The 20843-nt window shown below is 48.5% G+C and overlaps 1 protein-coding gene across 5 annotated transcripts in view; it reads right to left on the bottom strand.

Annotated features, from left to right (window-relative positions):
* LOC139264340 (E3 ubiquitin-protein ligase RNF38) overlaps nucleotides 1–20843 on the bottom strand; it is a 302131-nt gene that overhangs the window by 144928 nt on the left and 136360 nt on the right. The gene's annotated exons all lie outside the window — the stretch shown is intronic.

The following is a 20843-nucleotide window of genomic DNA, read 5'->3' as shown; positions in this document are numbered from 1 at the left end:
CACACCGCTGCCTGGCTCCAACATGAAAGGCCTGCCTGAAGCACTTTCACACAGGTAGGAACTATGGTTTATTTAATCTTTTCTTTGCTTATAAATTTTTATTCAGGTTGGATTTATTTGTCTAATATTTGTATAAGTATAACTAAGGATTGATTGTAGAATTTAATGACTTTCCTGCCCCTCCCCTCCCCCCCCCCCCCCTCATTCCCTACGCCTAATTTGTAACCTACGCCTGATTTTCTAAAGTGTAGACAAGGTTTTTTCGAGCGTACAAAAATCTTCACTTACTCCATTCTAAGTTAGTTTGGAGTAAGTTTTCAAATAGACATAAGTGGCCGGACATGCCCCCTTTTGAAAAAAATATTCTGTTCCAAAGTGAAACTGTTCTAACTGACTAAAACTGGAGCAAACTAAATGCCGAGAATTCCGATTTCTAAGATACTCCGTTCTACACCAGTTGCTCCTAAAAATCAGGAGCAACTGAGGCCGAAACTTGGGGCCTATATACTGCAGTTCTGATTATACAGGTCTGCAATATGCAGAATTACTACAGTATACAGCACTGATTCAAAGATTTGCTTTGTATGATACTGGTCCACAGTGCTCATCTACAGTATGTATACCATCACAGTTCCAATGTAATATTGAAATATGCAGTGCAATGTACAGATCTGCAATAATACAGTATATATTGCTGATATACATGACTAATACATAATGTAAGAGTACACAATCGTGCTTGCTGCAATCTATATTATAATACAGTGCTGATGTACTGGACTTCATGAGAAAGTCTTCCAAGTTATTGTTCATTTAGTGTCTTCAGTGGCAATCTACTACAAAATAAAATTCTGCAACATGGTCCCATTAATTTACATGGATGCCATCACATACCGCATTGATAGCATAGCTCAGCATTGGACTTATCTATCCAAAATGCAATTGAAAAGTTAAAAAAACGTTTTAGCTCTCAACATCTACAATATTTTAAAAATTCAATGCTGTAATTATAGGCCGATTTTGCAATCCTGAAGAAAAAGACCCTGGGACTGCTGCACTCACTGGCATGTGGACAGCGGCAGCTTTTGGCGACATCAACTAAATTAAATGCGTGAACAAGAGAGTGCAGCAGCTCTTGAAAGGTTGCTGCTATTTTACATCTTGGCCAACACTTCTGCACATGGTGTCTCATGAAGGTATAGGTGCCAGAACTGCTCCTCTGATCAGGAGATCTTGAATGTCTCATCTCTTGTAATAACAGAGTGCCTCTGTTTTTAGAGCAGAGTTAAATTTCCTCTCAGAGCACATGTGTAGCATGCAGGAGGTTACCCAGAAAGTCGATGCTGTCTCCCAAATCCATAGATCTTAGGAAATGAGAAAGCATGGAGGTGATGGGCAAGCTGGATTCATTGTGGGACAAGAGATAGATAACTGTCTTTTGGGCAAGTTGTATCTCATGGAGAATGGGAGGCCAGCAAGGAGTGGCCATGAAGGCAGATGGAGTCAATGGCAGGGATCAAACATGGTGACTTTAATCTTCCTCATGTTGAATTGGAGGAAGTTGTGAATGATTAGGACAATATTGGATAGGCAATCTAGCAGCAAGAAGATGGTAGTGGGATTAAAAGGAGTTGGAGACATGGAACTGAGTGTAATCAGATGATGTGTGGAAAGTTACTCCATATCTATGAACGATGTTGCCTCTGAAGTCCACCAAGGATCTATCCTTGGCCCCTTCCTATTTATCTATCGAAAACACAATGTCATATTCCATATATACACTGATGATAGCCAGCTCGACCTCACCACCACCTCTGATTGGATGTCTGGCAAGCAGAGTGACCAATGTTGGATGTGCAAAAATTTCCTCCAATTAAATATTGGAAGACCAACACTATTGCCTTTGGTCCCTGCCACAAACTTCGATTCCTAGTCACTGACTCCATCCCTCTCCCTGACCACTGAGGTTGAACCAAATCGTTTGCAACCTTTGTGTCCTATTTGACCCTGGCCTGAACTTCCCACGTCCTCTCCATCACCTAAGACCGCTTACTTCCACCTTCGTAACATTGCCAGTCTCTGCTCCTGCCTTAGCTCCTCTGCTGCTGAAACCCTCATCAATGCCTTTGTTACCTCTAGATTCGATTATTTCAATGCTGTCCTGGTCGGCCTCCCACCTTCCACCCTCTAAACTTGAGCTCATTCAAAACTCTGCTGTTCGTATCCTAACTCACACCAAGTCCCATTCACCCTTCCAGCCTTTTGCTCACTTACTCACTTACTGACCCGTCCGGCAATGCCTTCATTTAAAAATTCTCATTCATGTTTTCAAGTTACTCCACTGCCTCGCCCCTCTCCATCTATAACCTTCTCCAGCCTTACAACGCTCAGATCTCTGCACTCCTCCAATTCTGGTCTCTTGTGTATCTGCGATTTTCAACGCTCCACCATTGGAGTTCAACTGCTTCGGCCCCAAACTTTAGAAATGCCTCCCTAAATCACTACTGTCTCTACCTCTCCTCCTTTAAGATTCTCCTTAAAACTTACCTCTTTGACCAAGCTTTTGGTCACTTGTCCCAATATCTTCTTACGTGCCTCGGTGTTAAATTTTGTTTGACAACCCTCCTGCGACACGTCTTTTTTTAAGAAAAAAAGATACATAACATAGAGCACAGATAGGGAATTTGGCCCAACTAGTCTGTGCTGGTGTTTGTACTCCACACAGGTCTCCTCCCATTCCATCTGACTAATCTCAGTCTTTCAGCACATTTTCCTATTCCCTTTGCTCTCTCGTACTCGTCTAGCATACTTTTGCAAGCATGTAAGCCACTTGCCTCAACCACTTCCTATGGTAGCGAGTTACTCATTCTAATCACTCGTAAAGAAATTTCTCCTCGTTTCCCTATTGGATTTATTAGTAATTATCTTGCATTTATGGCCCCTACTTTTGGATTCGCCCACAAGTGGAAACATTCACTCCACATCAACCCTGTCCAACCCATTCATAAGAACATAGGAAATAGGAGGAGGAGTAGGCCATTTGGCCCCTCGAGCCTGCTCCGCCATTCAATAAGATCATGGCTAATCTGATCTTGGCCTCAATTCCACTTCCCTGCCCACTCCCCATAACCCTCGACTCCCTTATCGCTTAAAAATCTATCTTTACCTTAAATATATTCAAAGACCCAGCCTCCACAGCTTTCTGGGGCAGAGAATTCCAGATTTACAACCTTCTGGGCAAAGAAATTTCTCTTCATCTCAGTTCTAAATGGGCAACCCCTTATTCTGAGACTATGTCCTCTAATTCTAGATTCCCCCACAAGGGGAAACATCCTCTCTGCATCTACCTTGTCGAGCCCCCTCAGTATCTTATATGTTTCAATAAGATCACATCTCGTTCTTCTAAACTCCAATTAGTATAGACTCAACCTTTCTTCATAAGTCAACCCCTTCATCTCAGGAATCAACCTTGTGAACCTTCTCTGAACTGCCTCCAATGCAAGTATATCCCTCCTTAACTAAGGAGCCCAAAACTGTATGTAGTACTCTAGGTGTGGCCTCACCGATATCCTGTACAGTTGTAGCAGGATTTTCCTGCTTTTACACTCCATCCCCTTTGCAATAAAGGCCAACATTCCATTTGCCTTCCTGATTACTTGCAGAACGACGAAGGATCATCGACCTGAAACGTTAACTGTTTCTCTCTCCACAGATGCTTCCTTATCTGCTGCCTATTTCCAGCATTTTCTCTTTTTATTTCAGATTCCAGCATCCGCAGTATTTTGCCTTATGCAAAAGAGATTGCTAACTTTGGAATGTCATAATCAACTTGTTTCCAACAAACACCGGCAATAGACCAAGGTGCCATAAGTGTGAAAAGACAATCTATTTTAGTTTCCATTGTAGTCTTTATTTTCCAAGATTGATATCAGTGGTAGTGCTACCTTTGTGCTGAAGTGGGTTACATTTTTTGATGCATTCACTGGATCAAACAAGTATATCAGGTCAAATCAAAAAACATTAGGTGCTTCTAGGATTCAGGATTCCCAGTTGATGTTGAGGAAGGCAATGCCTCGTTGTTGCGGATGACAATCATGAGCCGTCAGAATTGGTGAATGAGGCTACCAGAGCACAATCAATGCGCTCTTAACAGCAGATTAGTATGCAGACTTTGACTGTGTATGATGTTCAGTCAGAAGATTGGCAAAATGACCTCGTGGATAACTATCACATGAACAGTCGATGTTGGAAGTGAACTGACAGTGAATCAGAGGAAGAATGAGAAAGTATCAGTGAATGTGCGCCTGTTTCCTATGCAGACTGTGACCATATGATTGAATCACTGAAGGAATTCATAAGGGTGAAACTGAAATGTTGACAAATGCTATGAATCTTTCAACTCAGTTCAGCAGCAAACAAATGGATCTGCACCAGCTTGCAGCCTCGAGCAAAAGTCAGTCAATGATAGAGATTATTTATTCAATAACAAAGTATGAAGTCTTCTCAATTTATTTTATTTAAATTATAGCTATAGGACAATACAGTATAGAGTTACCACACTGGATGTTAAAATGGGGGCAGAGTTGATCTCATTTCCCTCATGTAAGGAGAAAGAATATCTGCCAGAGTTGACACTCCTGATTGGTATTTCACATCTGCTGGACGTGCCGTGTGTGGTTTTCCCTACCCCCTCTCTGCTGATCACGCCTCTCCAGAGGTCCATATCCTTGCTGACCCTGGCGTTGAAGTCGCCGAGATGGATCAGTTTGTCATCCGTAGGTACGTGGACAGGATTTTGAGAGGCTGGAGTAAAAACCCTCTTTGGTCTCATCTGTTGCATCGAGTGTTGGGACGTACACACCGATGACTGTGGCGGGATAGGGTAGTCGGAGAGTCACGAGACGTTAGCGAATCCTAAAGGGGGAGTTTCTGAGGCGGTCGACCAGCTCGTTCTTGATAGCGAAACCGACTCTGTGGAGGTGACGTTCTTCCTCTGGTTTGCCTTTCCAGAAGGTGGTGTAACTTCCACCTTTTTCCTTGAGCTGACCATCCCTTACTCGCCAGGTTTCGCTTAGGGCAGCGATGTCGACATTGAAGCGTCTAAGTTCCCGGGCAACTGTGGTGGTGCGGTGTTCCGGCTTTTCGCTGTTGGGAGTTGTCCATGAGGGTCTTGACGTTCCAGGTCCCGAACTTCATATTGAAGGGTGGAAGATGCCTGCGCCTGAGTTCTTTTAATGTGGGGTGGTCATTGCACACTGGCTACCACACAGGCCTAGCTGAGCAAGGTCTTGGTCCAGTGGCAAGGGGATCCAAGACGACTGGAGATCAGACACTGCTGTATGAGCCTAATTGCTCATGGTGAAATGCAGGCCGTAAGCTTGGCACTGAGCAGCTCCCTTCGGTGAGATGGTAAAAGATCCGAGGCCTGGTTGAGGGCAGACATTGGGAAGATCAGAGATACATTTTGTGGAAGGAGGAGGGGTCAGAGTGACAATCATTGCGCACACCACGTGCTCAACTCCAGAGCGTCACTGGATGAAGGATGAAGGGGGGCCCGGACGTCGCCGATGGAGGACTGGACGTCGCCGACGGAGGAGGGGGGGGGGGGCCGGACGTCGCCAACGGAGGGGAGGGGGGGCCGGACGTCGCCGACGGAGGACGAGGGCCGGACGTCGCCGACGGAGGGGAGGGGGGGGGGCCGGACGTCGCCAACGGAGGGGAGGGGGGGCCGGACGTCGCCGACGACGAAGGAAGGGGGAGCCCAGAGGGAAGGCTCACGGGTGAGGTAGGCCCAAACCTGTTTTTGAAGCTGGTTGAAGGCACACAACCGCTGAGATCGCCAGGCGTCGCTTGGTGCAGCCGAGTCGTCCGTGTGAAGCGAGAAGTGATAAGCGAGGGTCCGACTGGAGGGACTCGGCAGCGAGATGGTTGGTCTGGAAGGTAGACCGCAGTTGGGGGGGTGGGGAATGGGCAATGGGCCCTTGCAGCACGGTTTAAGGGGTAGGTAGAGTATTGAGGGTCGGATTAGGACCAGTGGGGGCTTAGACAGTTTGGGGGGGGAAAAGAGGTTTGAGGGAGAAAGATGGCATCAGATGGTCAGATGAAGACTTGTTTGGGGAGAGCTCCCTAGGGAGCTGCTATCCTATCCGCCATCGAGTGACAATAACAATCCAACCCGGGAGCAGCAAAGCAGCATTACAGATGGCTTAAGGCCGAGGTTTAACAAAAAACCCGCGATCTATAGAATAGATGGTGTGGGGAGAAAGCACAAAGGATTTAGCAGCTGGCCGACAGCCATGATGTGAGAGGATTCTTCACCGCAGTCAAGGCCACCTACGGCCCAAGCACCCAAGGCCCCATCCCACTGCTGCCCAAGAACGGGGAGACACTCATCAAGGACACCGAGGCAGTCAGGACCCGCTGGAAGGAGCAATTCAAAGATCTCCTTAACCGAGACTCTGTCTATGACTAGAGTGTCTTCGACGCCATCCCGCAGCATGCTACCCACCACCACCTCAGCAAAACCCCAGCCCTGCACGAGGTAGAAAAGGCCAACCGCCAGCTCAAGAACAATAAGGCAACGGGAGCGGATGGAATCCCCGCTGAGGCACTGAAGTATGGCGGAGACACACTATTGGTACGAATGAATGACCTCATCTCTCTCATCTGGAAAGAGGAGAGCATGCTTGGAGATCTCAGAGATGCAGTAATCGTAACCATCTTTAAAAAAGGGCACAAGTCTGACTGCAGCAACTACAGAACTACAGAGGAATCTCCCTGTTATCAGCCACTGGGAAAGTCGTTGCTAGAATCCTCCTCAACCATCTTCTCCCTGTGGCTAAGGAGCTCTTCCCGGTGTCATAGTGCGGACTTCGTCCACTACGGGGTACAACGGACATGATCTTTATGGTGCGACAGCTGCAAGAAAAATGAAGGTAACAGCACCAACCCTTGTACATGGCCTTCTTTGACACTGTCAACCGTGAGGGACTATGGAGCATCCTCCTCCATTTCGGCTGCCCCCAAAAGTTTGGCACTGTCCTCCGCCTGCTCCATGATGACATGCAAGCAGTGATCCTGACCAACGGATCCATCACAGACCCAATCCATGTCCAGACCGGGGTCAAGCAGGGCTGCGTCATCGTGCCAACCCTCTTCTCGATCTTCCTCACTGCAATGCCCCATCTCACACTCAACAAGTTCCCAGCTGGAGTGGAACTAAACTACAGAACCACTGGGAACCTGTTCAACCTTCGTCGTCTCCAGGCCAAATCCAAGACCATCCCAATCTCGGTCGTTGAACGAAACTTGCGTCTGCACACATTCAGAGACTGAACTCCAAGTCACAGTCAACCTCTTCACTGAGGCGTATGAAAGCATAGGCCTTACACTAAACGTCGATAAGACAAAGGTCCTCCACCAGCTTGTCCTCGCCGCACAGCATCCACCACCCCCCCCAACCCCCTGCCAAGTCATCAAGATCCACGGCACGGCGCTGGACAATGTGGACCACTTTCCATACCTTGGGAGCCTATTATCAACAAGGGCAGACATAGACGACGAGGTTCAACACCACCTCCACTGCGCCAGCGCAGCCTTCGGCTGCCTGAGAAAGAAAGTGTTCGAAGATCAGGCCCTCAAATCTGCAACCAAGCTCATGGTCTACAGGGCTGTAGTGATACTCGCCTTCCTGTATGGCTCAGAGATGTGGACCATATACAGTAGACACCTCAAATTGCTGGAGAAATACCACCAATGATGTCTCTGCAAGATCCTGCAAATCCCCTGGGAGGACAGAAGCACCAACATTAGCGTCCTCGATCACGCCAACATCCCCAGCATCAAAGCACTGACCATACTCTACCAGCTCTGCTGGGTGGGCCACAATGTTCGCATGCCTGATACAAGGCTCCCAAAGCAAGTGCTCTACTCGGAACTCCTACACGGAAAGTGAGCCCCAGGTGGGCAGACGAAACGTTTCAAGGACACCCTCAAAGCTTCCTTGATAAAATGCAACATCCCCACCGACACCTGGAGTCCCTGGCCAAAGACCGCCCTAAGTGGGGGAAGAGCATCCGGGAAGGCGCTGAGCACATCGAGTCTCGTCGCCGAGAGCATGCAGAAAACAAGCGCAGGCAATGGAAGGAGCGTGCGGCAAACCAGACTCCACACCCATCCTTTCCTTCAACGATTGTCTGCCCCACCTGTGATAGAGACTGTAATTCCCATATTGGACTGTTCAGTCACCTAAGAACCCACTTTTAGGCCTCAAGTTTCCACATGATATGCTCCTGATTTTTTTAGGAGTAACTGGTGGAGAACGGACTATCTTAGAAATCACAATTCTCCACATTTTTTTTTCTGCAGTTCTAGTCAGTTGGAACAGTTTCACTTTGAAACAGAATTTTTTCTTCAAAAGGGGGCGTGTCCGGCCACTGACGCCTGATTTCAAAGTTTCCACAGTGAAAACGTACTCCAAACTAACTTAGAATGGAGCAAGTGAAGATTTTTGTAGAACTGAAAAAACCTTGTCTACACATTAAAAAATCAGGCGCAGGTTACAAATTAGGCGTCCGGAACGAGGTGGGGAGGGGGGGGGGAAGGGAAGTCATTAAATTCTACAATAAATCCTTATTTATACTTATACAAATATTATACAAATAAATCCAACCTGAATAAACATTTATAAGCAAAGAAAAGATTAAATAAACCATCTTCCTACCTGTGTGAAAGTGCTTCAGACAGGTTCAGTCAGCTCAGCGGTGTGGCGTCGTTCCCGCGAACGGGAGGGAGGGAGGGAGGGGCAGGCAGGCAGTAAGCAGGCATTTGTGCAGTCTTCCACTTGAGGTGGAAGCCTTAAAGTCAGCTCAGCGGTGTGGCGTCGTTCCCGCGAACGGAAGGGAGGGAGGGCCCGACCGACTGCAGCGGGGGGGAGGCAGGGAGGAGGAGGCAGCCGTTCTCGACGGCGGGGGGGGGGGGGTGGAGGAGGCAGTGAGAAGGCTGCAGGAAGCCTCAGAAGTTGAGGCAGCCATTCCCGACGGCAGGGGGCGGGGAGGCCGTCGGGAAACGGCTGCCTCAACTTCTGAGGCTTCCTGCAGCCTTCTCACTGCTGCAAGAAGTCTCAGTGCTGATCATGGAAGGGCAATGTGCTTTTATTAAAAAATGTTCAAAAATTAAACAGCTACAAAGAACTACAAAAATGGCCGAGTGCCAATGTTTCCTTCACACTGCATGTGCGCGAACGCTCCAACGCACACGCGCAGCGTTGCCGGCACGAACAAAACTAATTAAAATGGTACCCGCCCCCTCCCACTTACAAAATCGGCGCGAGTGGTAGGCTCCGCCCCCTGGGCGCCGCGCCAAGCTGCCATGGAGCTGCAGGGCACTCCAGAATCGCGCGTTTTTTTTCAGGCGCCATTTTCGGCGCGAAAAACGGGCGCCCAGCTCGGAGGGGCGCCCGTTTTGTAGCGTGTGGAAACTTGGGGCCTTAGAGTGGAAGCAAGTTTTCCTCAATTCCGAGGGACTGCCTATAATGATGATGGTGCCCCATGGTTAAAATCAGCCTGCATTTTTTCCAGACAGCAACTGTTGCTGATGATTCTGATATTCCCATTTACAACTACTCCAGACTCATCTTTTGTGTCTTTATTTGTCCTGTTGCCACCTCAATATTAATCCCTTTCGTCATTTAATCTCCCCTCCCCCCTTTCCCAGCCCCTCTATCTGCTTAAAACCTGTCACATCTCTAACTTTTTCCAGTTCTGACGAAAGGTCAACCTGAAATGTCAACACGGTTTCTGTCTCCACAGATGCTGCCTGACCTGCCGAATATTTCCAGCATTTTCTGTTTTTAATCTTAAACACTCATGTTTTATTTTCTATCACTTTTAATAGGTGTATAGTATAGGACTTAAAGCAGATGAGTGAACCATTGGAAAATCAACCCCACGTGACATCAAGTAAGTTATGGTTCGGACTCGTGCAATAATTTATTCCCATCAAGCATAGTTCCATGCCATGCATCAACTTTATATTAGTCATATAGGGGGTATATTTTCTTTTCTGGAACTTTTTAAAGCCAAATGGAAAGAAAAAATAAGCAAATAGAAACATAGAAAATAGGTGCAGGAGTAGGCCGTTCGGCCCTTCGAGCCTGCACCACCATTCAATAAGATCATGGCTGATCATTCACCTCAGTATCCCACCCCTCTCTCCATACCCCTTGATCCCTTTAGCCGTAAGGGCCATATCTAACTCCCTTTTGAATACATCTGACGAACTGGCATCAACAACTCTCTGCAGTAGAGAATTCCACAGGTTAACAACTCCGAGTGAAGAAGTTTCTCCTCATCTCAGTCCTAAATGGCTTACCCCTTATCTTTAGACTGTGACCCCTGTTTCTGGACTTCCCCAACATCGGTAACATTCTTCCTGCATCTAACCTGTCCAATCCTGTCAGAATTTTATATGTTTCTATGAGGTCCCCGCTCATTCTTCTAAACTCCAGTGAATACAGACCCAGTCGATCCAGTCTCTCCTCATATGTCAGTCCTGCCATCCTGGGAATCAGTCTGGTGAACCTTCGCTGCACTCCCTCAATAGCAAGAACGTCCTTCCTCAAATTGGAACAAAACTGAACACAATATTCCAGGTGAGGCCTCACTAAGGCCCTGTACAACTGCAGTAAGACCTCCCTGCTCCTATACTCAAATCCCCTAGCTATCAAGGCCAACATGCCATTAACGAATATAATGCCAACAGCCATTAACGAATATGATATCATTGGGATTACAGAGACATGGCTCCAGGGTGACCAAGGCTGGGAACTCAACATCCAGGGGTATTCAACATTCAGGAAGGATAGACAGAAAGGAAAAGGGGGGTAGTGTTGCTGGTTAAAGAGGAAATTAACGCAATAGTAAGGAAGGACATTAGCTTAGATGATGTGGAATCTAATGGATGGAGATGCAGAATACCAAAGGGCAGAAAACGCTATTGGGAGTTGTGTACAGACCACCAAACAGTAGTAGTGAGGTTAGGGACAGCATCAAACAAGAAATTAGAGATGCATGTAATAAAGGCACAGCAGTCATCATGGGTGGCTTGAATCTATATATAGATTGGGCTAACCAAACTAGTAGCAGTATGGTGGAGGAGGATTTCTTGGAGTGTATTAGGGATGGTTTTCTAGACCACTATGTCGAGGGACCAACTAGAGGGCTGGCCATCCTAGACTGGGTGATGTGTAATGAGAAAGTACTAATTAGCAATCTTGTTGTGTGAGGCCCCTTGGGGAAGAGTGACCATAATATGGTAGAATACTTCATTAAGATGGAGAGTGGCACAGTTAATTCAGAGACTGGGGTACAGAACTTAAGGAAAGGTAACTTTGATGGTTTGAGGCGTGAATTGGCTAGAATAGACTGGCGAATTATACTTAATGGGTTGACAGTGGATAGGCAATGGCAGACATTTAAAGATCACATGGATGAACTTCAATAATTGTACATCACTGTCTGGAGTAAAAATAAAACGGGGAAGGTGGCTCAACCGTGGCTAACAAGGGAAATTAAGGATAGTGTTAAATCCAAGGAAAAGGCAGATAAATTGGCCAGAAAAAGCAACAAACCTGAGGACTAGAAGAAATTTAGAAGTCAGCAGAGGAGGACAAAGGGTTTAATTAGATGGGGGAAAATAGAGTATGAGAGGAAGCTTGCTGGGAACATAAAAACTGACTGCAAAAGCTTCTACAGATATGTGAAGAGAAAAAGATTAGTGAAGACAAATGTAGGTCCCTTGCAGTCAGAATCAGGTGAATTTATAATGGGGAACAAAGAAATGGCAGACCAAGTGAAAAAATACTTTGGTTCTGTCTTCACTAAGGAAGACACAAGTAACCTTCCAGAAATACTAGGGGACCGAGGGTCTAGCGAGGAGGAGGAACTGAAGGAAATCCTTATTAGTCAGGAAATTGTGTTAGGGAAATTGATGGTATTGAAGGCCGATAAATCCCCAGGGCCTGATAGTCTGCATCCCAGAGTACTTAAGGAAGTGGCCCTAGAAAGAGTGGATACTTTGGTGGTCATTTTCCAACATTCTATAGACTCTGGATCAGTTCCTATGGATTGGAGGATAGCTAACGTAACTTCACTTTTTAAAAAAGGAGAGCGAAAACAAGGAATTATAGACCGTTAGCCTGACATCGGTAGTGGGGAAAATGTTGGAATCAATTATTAAAGATGAAATAGCAGCACATTTGGAAAACAGTGACAGGATTGGTCCAAGTCAGCATGGATTTATGAAAGGGAAATCATGCTTGACAAATCTTCTCGAATTTTTTGAGGATGTAATTAGTAGAGTGGATAAGGGAGAACCAGTGGATGTGGTGTATTTGGACTTTCAAAAGGCATTTGACAAGGTCCCACAAAAGAGATTCACGTGCAAAATTAAAGCACATGGTATTGGGGGTAATGTATTGACGTGGATAGAAAACTGGTTGGGAGACAGGAAGCAGAGAGTCGGAATAAACGGGTCCTTTTCAGAATGGCAGGCAGTGACTAGTGAGATGCCGCAGGGCTCAGTGCTGGGACCCCAGCTATTTACAATATACATCAATGATTTAGAAGGAGGAACTGAGTGCAATATCTCCAAATTTGCAGATGACACTAAGCTGGGGGCGGTGTGAGCTGTGAGGAGGATGCTAAGAGGCTGCAGAGTGACTTGGACAGGTTAGGTGAGTGGGCAAATGCATGGCAGATGCAGTATAATGTGGATAAATGTGAGGTTATCCACTTTGGTGGCAAAAACAGAAAGGCAGATTATCTGAATGACGACAGATTAGCTAAAGGGGAGCTGCACTTCCCCTTCACCTAACCTGTCGCCATTCAGATAGTCTGGGTGTCATGGTACATCAGTCATTGAAAGTTGGCATGCAGGTACAGCAGACGGTGTTAACGAAAAAGGTTATAGGAATTAACCATAGTAAAAACTATAACAAACCGTGTATAACAAGAACAAATAAAAACCAAGAGTCAAGCAAACCTTGTACAACCAAAGTATAGCTGCCACAAGTTACATAATCTTAAGGGATTAAGTTGGTCCTGTCCCTATGAAATATCAAAATCACATTTTGCCCAGTGTCATTCCAAAATAAATTCATTGGAGGGTCAAAGAGGAAGCCTCTTTACCCAGATAGTGGCTAGAATGGGGAATTTGCTACCGTAAGGAGTAGCATAGAGACGACGACCATAGAAGTATTTCAGGGGAAGCTAGATAAACACATGCGGGCGAAAGGAGTAACAGAAGGTTTTGCTGATAGGATGAGATGGACGACTCAGAGAAGGTTCATATGGAGCATAAATGCTGACATGAACCAGTGGGGGCAAATAGTTTGTTTCTGTGCTGTACATTCTGTTAAAAAGGTTGCAGGATCTGGCTGCCAAATTCATGAAGTTGACCATTTCTCCCTCTTATATTCCCAAATCAAGATATGTGCCTTCTTTCAAAATTTGCTCTGCCTCATCTCCCACCCTCCCGCAAAGTTTTCTTGGGCTAGAATTTACTCTTTCACCGCCCAGTTTCTCGGCGGTATTGAGAACCAGGTCGGTGAAAAATTCCCCAGCTGAGGCACGCCGGCAGTTTCAAAGTACCGCTGGGGAGCAGGCCGCCGGCATGCAACGTCCACAGATCACCCTGGCGCGATCTTTGGCTGAGCAGGGACCCGTAGGCAAGTATAATTTTTTTTAAATGCCCACGAGGATCAGCGGAGCTGGGCGGCAGGTAAATAGTCTGCAAGAAAGAGATAAGTGATTGTTTTGTTACTATTTATTTTCAAAATCTGTTGGGGTGATTTAATTTAAGTGTCTTGGGAATGTTTTTGGATTTTTTAGTTAGATTTTCTGGAAAATTATTTTAATTCTTTTTTTGGTGTTGGGCCCAACCCGCAGCCTCGGTGTAAATTTTTATATCTTTTTAAATTTTTCGCTCATTTTCTTTAGGCACCGCCCAATCTAGCTGAAATTATTCTGCCCAGATTGGGGGAGCAGGCCCCTTATTTTTTGCTGGGCGGATTTTTTTTTCGGAAAGTTTCGCCGGCAATAATCTTCCCAGTCTTATTGTTTTTTGGGCGGCAATCGGGCGCTGGCGGGCTTTGGGGAAATTCTAGCCCGAAGTCTCCCTTCCTTAAGGCACTGACTCTCACTGGGGCCACAGGCAACACTCAAGTGGTCATTCTTTACCCATTAGCCTGGACAGCAAGTAATTGGCAAGCTTTTCGATGATGGAGGCCATGAAAGGCAAGCCTGATCCAGTCCATACTCTCTCTCCATAGCCCTACACATTCTTCAGATCTTCCTGATCTGTATGGCTCGGCATTACAAGGATGGAATTAGCCAGTAAACTGCCACGTAAGACAACAAACCTATTTTCAACACCCCATGATCTTCTTATAGTTCTTAATTATGAATAACACTACTGCCGTTGCTACGAACATACAATTATTTTCTTTGTGTCAAATATATTGTCCCTGAAATTCGGGTCAGAGGCTTCCTTCGGACGAACGCCTTCGACCCGAGAATAATTTGCAGAAGTACCTGACGGTCCAGGAGGCGCCTTAGATTGCTGTGGGAGGCCTTCTCTTCCCGCGCATCGGAATGCATCTACGTCTTCTAGGTATGCACGGAGAAGCTGGAGTCACATGGACCTCGACAACCAATCATGGTACAGCACTCTCATTGACAGCAATGGGAACTCCGTAACTCCTGAGTTCTCATTGCTATGAGGAAAAAAACACCCAAACACAACACAACAAAAAAAATCCTCAATTCCAAAACCAATTGAAATGAAAGTTAATCAATGTTTTATAAAAAAATATATTTTTTGGATTTAATGTCTTTTAATATAAAATAAACTTAATTCAACGGACAGGGCCCCCTCCACTCTAAAAATGTGTTTAAATTTTATTTTTGTGTGTTTTAAAACTCTTACACTAGTAAAAGTAGGCTTTACCAGGCGCAAGAGTTTTAAGGACATTCACTGGGCAAGAGTTGGCCAAATAGCCCAATCTCGCCCACGCGAATGTCCTTGCGGGGGATGCAGAGGATCTGTCCAGACAAATCTTGACATATCAGAAAAGCCGGTTTTCGGCACATGCGCACTGCGTGCCGAAAACCGGCTTTTGGTATTCCATATGGACCCTGCGAGGCTGGAATTTTCGCCCCAATATTTGGGCTTCAGCAACTGTCCCACACACAATTTCTGAAAGGAAGGCTGCAGTAAAACAAGTGATAATTTTGGGGAAAAAAGGAAACTAACTTGACAGTTCCCTCAAAGTTGGATTATCCATAAAATTAGCCACTATGAACACACATTAGACAGATTTTAATCTACTAACCTAACAATAATATTATGACAATGTGTTCAGCAGATTATTAGCCTAATGAAAATGATATATCATATAAAGCCAATATAACAAATGGGCAAATTGGCAAAGCAATGGCCATACAGCAGCCTGATCAGCCATCACCCTGGATACAAGCAAGCATAATTTCATAGTGACCTCACTGAAGAATCAAACAATTAGATTTTAAATTCAATTAATTTTAAATTTAGGTTCTATAAAAGAGGTGTCAGTGCGGTGTAATTTTCCACTTAGTCAAGCTCAAGCACATCAGAACCAGATAGAGTAAGCCAGCCTGTACTTTGCCCCAACATACATCAACCCCTAATAACACCAGTGTACATATTTATACCCGCTCTGAACGAGACTGCCAATTTGCTTTGTGTGATTTCTTTGTTCATTTAATGCCATGAGCAGACCCACCCTAGATGTGCACAAACTCTGGCTAAGCAAATCAGCCTTGGTGGCACACTGCCTTTCATTTTAGAATGATAAATTCCAATCTTGTAATTTGAAAAGCTAATGCACCAGAATGCTTTAAGTAAATAATGGCACCTTTTACCAACTAAACTCAGTGCACATGTTCTAGTAGGATTTTGGAAATTTCAACTATAAATGACAAGTGAACCTAAAAGAAAGACAGCATTACAACCACTTCCGATTAGGTTTCATCTTTCTTGGGAGAACTCAATCAGCCAATCACAGAATAACAGCAGCAGTCATAGAAAATGCCCTCTTGGATGAAAAGGAGTGTGTGGATACATCAGGGCAAACGACAACTTTTAACGTGCTGTGAGAAAGCAATGACACTAAAACACTCCAAGGGAAACCAGAAGAGGAGATAAGATATTAAATATCAGGTACTTATAATTGAGATTGTGCACAACACAAAATGTTGACATTTTTAAAAACCTTACCTGTAGAATTTATAAACTAGTACAAGAAATATATAAATTACCAGTTAGCATTGCATATACTGTACACTGGATAGAACACACATCCTTTCCCTGCTTTACTTAGTCACCACATATGAAATCCACCCAGTTCACATTTCAGTGTAAATTGGTATAGAGTATAAGCAACAACAACAAAAAGTCATTTTCCAGACACCAAATACTATTTTCAGTACAAGATGTTGCTGTTTAAAGATGACTCTGCTAAGCCAGAATTTAAGTGCATAATTAAGAAAAAGAATGGTGCTAAAATGTCAATGTTTACAATTTGGTTTTTATTTCTAACAAATATGGATTTAAAAGTAGAGTGCAAACTCCTTCCCAGCTCTCGGGGAAAACAATGTAAAAATTGTTTCATATTTTTAGTAGCATCAAATATTTTACCACATCAGCAGAGTTGTACCATAAAAATTATATGAATTATATTCCTGTTAAAAAATGGTTCTAACTAGATGACATTACTGGGAGAAAGTGTCCCACCCTTAAAATATATTGAAGTTATTGACTACGGGTAATAATATCCACACTTCAGATTAACAGCCACCACCAATTAAATAAAGTACTGTACCCTACAATGCAAAAACAAGATCCAACACAACTTCACTAATGCAGGTGACGGTGGGAGCCCATATATTTTTCCTTTTGTGCACACTTCAAATAAAAATGCATCTATTTACATTTTCTCGTAAGGACATTTAAGGGCACGTTACAGAACTGCTTGCTCCAGTATCCTAAACCCGTGATAATTCTAACTGCCAGTCTCGCCTTACTGCAGATGTTTCAATAGATTGGAGTTAAAGACCGTAAGACACCTAATGATTATTTTTCCAATGGAGTTCAACTATATTTACAGAAATTCAAAGCAAGGATTGTATTCTCTTCAATGAGCAAGTTCACTCAAAATTATGATTTTATAAAATGCGCACAGTAAGTAGCCCAGCTTAAATTCCAAGTAATAGAACGCTAGACTATTTCAACTTCCTGTTTATAGCTCTCAATGGAGCTGTAGCTCAGTTCCTGTGAGGCAATCTGACCACAACTCCTTGGTAGGTTTGCTCAACAGCAGAAAATATATAACTAGGCTCAAAATATTACAGTTTATTTACAAAATGAAGTGAAATCGGTTAGGATACTGTATAATTTCTTCAAGAAAAGAGGCTCTTATATAAGCAAAATGATAACCAAACAGTACTTCAGATCTTTAACATGCAAGTTAATGAAAAAACATTGGGGCTGAACAAAAATGTTTGAAGCATGTCCCTCCTTTGTGTGCGCGACAGGCTGTTACACATGCTGAAATTATTATTCAGGTTTGTAGGCTCAATTTTTCGTCTCATGTTTGAAAATGGTTTGATTTGACAACTGCTTCTGTAAAGAAATCCAGGACTTACATGTCCTTAAACAGAAAAAATAAAATCAGGATCAAAAAACAAGAAAAGGCTATGGCATTGCTTTAACCAAAAAAACAAGTGCACTCACTGTAAAAATAAAATGCATTAGATGGTACATCTAATTTTTTAAGTAGACTTATGTTGATTAAAAGATTGTTAATGCACTGAAACAGGAACAAATCATTTCAAAGCATTTATAAAAAAGTATGAGTACACTTGAATGTAAATGGTCAGTCTGCAAGCAACTTCACTATTTCAATAACTAAGTGGGACTTGAAATTTCTGCAACATTTTATGGTGGTGTTTACTTATCTAAAAATGCTTTGAAATTTAGGGGCCAAGTTTCGGCCTGAGTTGCTCCTATTTTTTTGGAGCAACTGGTTTAGAATGGAGTATCTTAGAAATTGCAATTCTCAGCATTTAGTTTGCTCCAGTTCTAGTCAGTTAGAATAGTTTCAGTTTGGAACAGATTGTTTTTCCAAAAGGGGGCGTGTCCGGCCACTTACACCCGTTTTGAAAGTTTAGGCAGTGAAAACGTACCCCAGACTAACTTAGAATGGAGTAAGTGTAGATTTTTGTACATTCACAAAAACCTTGCCAACACTTAGAAAATCAGGCGGAGGTTACAAATCAGGCATAGGGAATGGCACGGGGGGGGGGGGGGGAAAAGGGAGGTTAAAAGGGAAGTTCACAAACATTAAACACTTCAGTTTTACTAATAAAGAGCCGTCATCAATAATAAATGATGAATACAGCAATAAATCAATCAAAAAAAATTAATAAAAAAAAAATAAAAAAATCAATAAATAAAACATTTTCTACTTACCGACTGCAGCACCGGGAGCCCTCCAACAGCCCCCCTCAGTGTGTGTCTGTCTGGGGGGCAGAGAGCGCGGGGGGGGGGCAGAGAGCGCGGGGGGGGGGCAGAGAGCGCGGGGGGGGCAGAGAGCGCGGGGGGGGCAGAGAGCGCGGGGGGGGCAGAGAGCGCGGGGGGGGGCAGAGAGCGCGGGGGGGGCAGAGAGCGCGGGGGGGGGCAGAGAGCGCGGGGGGGGGCAGAGAGCGCGGGGGGGGGCAGAGAGCGCGGGGGGGGGCAGAGAGCGCGGGGGGGGGCAGAGAGCGCGGGGGGGGGCAGAGAGCGCGGGGGGGGGCAGAGAGCGCGGGGGGGGGCAGAGAGCGCGGGGGGGGCAGAGAGCGCGGGGGGGGGCAGAGAGCGCGGGGGGGGGCAGAGAGCGCGGGGGGGGGCAGAGAGCGCGGGGGGGGCAGAGAGCGCGGGGGGGGGCAGAGAGCGCGGGGGGGGGCAGAGAGCGCGGGGGGGGGCAGAGAGCGCGGGGGGGGGCAGAGAGCGCGGGGGGGGGCAGAGAGCGCGGGGGGGGGCAGAGAGCGCGGGGGGGGGCAGAGAGCGCGGGGGGGGGCAGAGAGCGCGGGGGGGGGCAGAGAGCGCGGGGGGGGGCAGAGAGCGCGGGGGGGGGCAGAGAGCGCGGGGGGGGGCAGAGAGCGCGGGGGGGGGCAGAGAGCGCGGGGGGGGGCAGAGAGCGCGGGGGGGGGCAGAGAGCGCGGGGGGGGGCAGAGAGCGCGGGGGGGGGCAGAGAGCGCGGGGGGGGGCAGAGAGCGCGGGGGGGGGCAGAGAGCGCGGGGGGGGGCAGAGAGCGCGGGGGGGGCAGAGAGCGCGGGGGGGGGCAGAGAGCGCGGGGGGGGGCAGAGAGCGCGGGGGGGGGCAGAGAGCGCGGGGGGGGGCAGAGAGCGCGGGGGGGGGCAGAGAGCGCGGGGGGGGGCAGAGAGCGCGGGGGGGGGCAGAGAGCGCGGGGGGGGGCAGAGAGCGCGGGGGGGGGCAGAGAGCGCGGGGGGGGGCAGAGAGCGCGGGGGGGGGCAGAGAGCGCGGGGGGGGGCAGAGAGCGCGGGGGGGGGCAGAGAGCGCGGGGGGGGGCAGAGAGCGCGGGGGGGGGCAGAGAGCGCGGGGGGGGGCAGAGAGCGCGGGGGGGGGCAGAGAGCGCGGGGGGGGGCAGAGAGCGCGGGGGGGGGCAGAGAGCGCGGGGGGGGGCAGAGAGCGCGGGGGGGGGCAGAGAGCGCGGGGGGGGGCAGAGAGCGCGGGGGGGGGCAGAGAGCGCGGGGGGGGGCAGAGAGCGCGGGGGGGGGCAGAGAGCGCGGGGGGGGGCAGAGAGCGCGGGGGGGGGCAGAGAGCGCGGGGGGGGGCAGAGAGCGCGGGGGGGGGCAGAGAGCGCGGGGGGGGGCAGAGAGCGCGGGGGGGGGCAGAGAGCGCGGGGGGGGGCAGAGAGCGCGGGGGGGGGCAGAGAGCGCGGGGGGGGGCAGAGAGCGCGGGGGGGGCAGAGAGCGCGGGGGGGGGCAGAGAGCGCGGGGGGGGGCAGAGAGCGCGGGGGGGGGCAGAGAGCGCGGGGGGGGGCAGAGAGCGCGGGGGGGGGCAGAGAGCGCGGGGGGGGGCAGAGAGCGCGGGGGGGGGCAGAGAGCGCGGGGGGGGGCAGAGAGCGCGGGGGGGGGCAGAGAGCGCGGGGGGGGGCAGAGAGCGCGGGGGGGCAGAGAGCGCGGGGGGGGCAGAGAGCGCGGGGGGGGGGCAGAGAGCGCGGGGGGGGGCAGAGAGCGCGGGGGGGGCAGAGAGCGCGGGGGGGGGGCAGAGAGCGCGGGGGGGGCAGAGAGCGCGGGGGGGGGCAGAGAGCGCGGGGGGGGCAGAGAGCGCGGGGGGGGCAGAGAGCGCGGGGGGGGGCAGAGAGCGCGGGGGGGGGCAGAGAGCGCGGGGGGGGGCAGAGAGCGCGGGGGGGGGCAGAGAGCGCGGGGGGGGGCAGAGAGCGCGGGGGGGGCAGAGAGCGCGGGGGGGGGCAGAGAGCGCGGGGGGGGCAGAGAGCGCGGGGGGGCAGAGAGCGCGGGGGGGGGCAGAGAGCGCGGGGGGGGGCAGAGAGCGCGGGGGGGGGCAGAGAGCGCGGGGGGGGGGCAGAGAGCGCGGGGGGGCAGAGAGCGCGGGGGGGGCAGAGAGCGCGGGGGGGGGCAGAGAGCGCGGGGGGGGCAGAGAGCGCGGGGGGGGGCAGAGAGCGCGGGGGGGGGCAGAGAGCGCGGGGGGGGCAGAGAGCGCGGGGGGGGCAGAGAGCGCGGGGG

The sequence above is a fragment of the Pristiophorus japonicus genome, chromosome 1, assembly GCF_044704955.1.
Source record: "Pristiophorus japonicus isolate sPriJap1 chromosome 1, sPriJap1.hap1, whole genome shotgun sequence".
Taxonomy (NCBI): domain Eukaryota; kingdom Metazoa; phylum Chordata; class Chondrichthyes; family Pristiophoridae; genus Pristiophorus; species Pristiophorus japonicus.
Note: the sequence above shows the minus strand (reverse complement) of the source record. Positions and strands in the feature narration are given on the sequence as shown.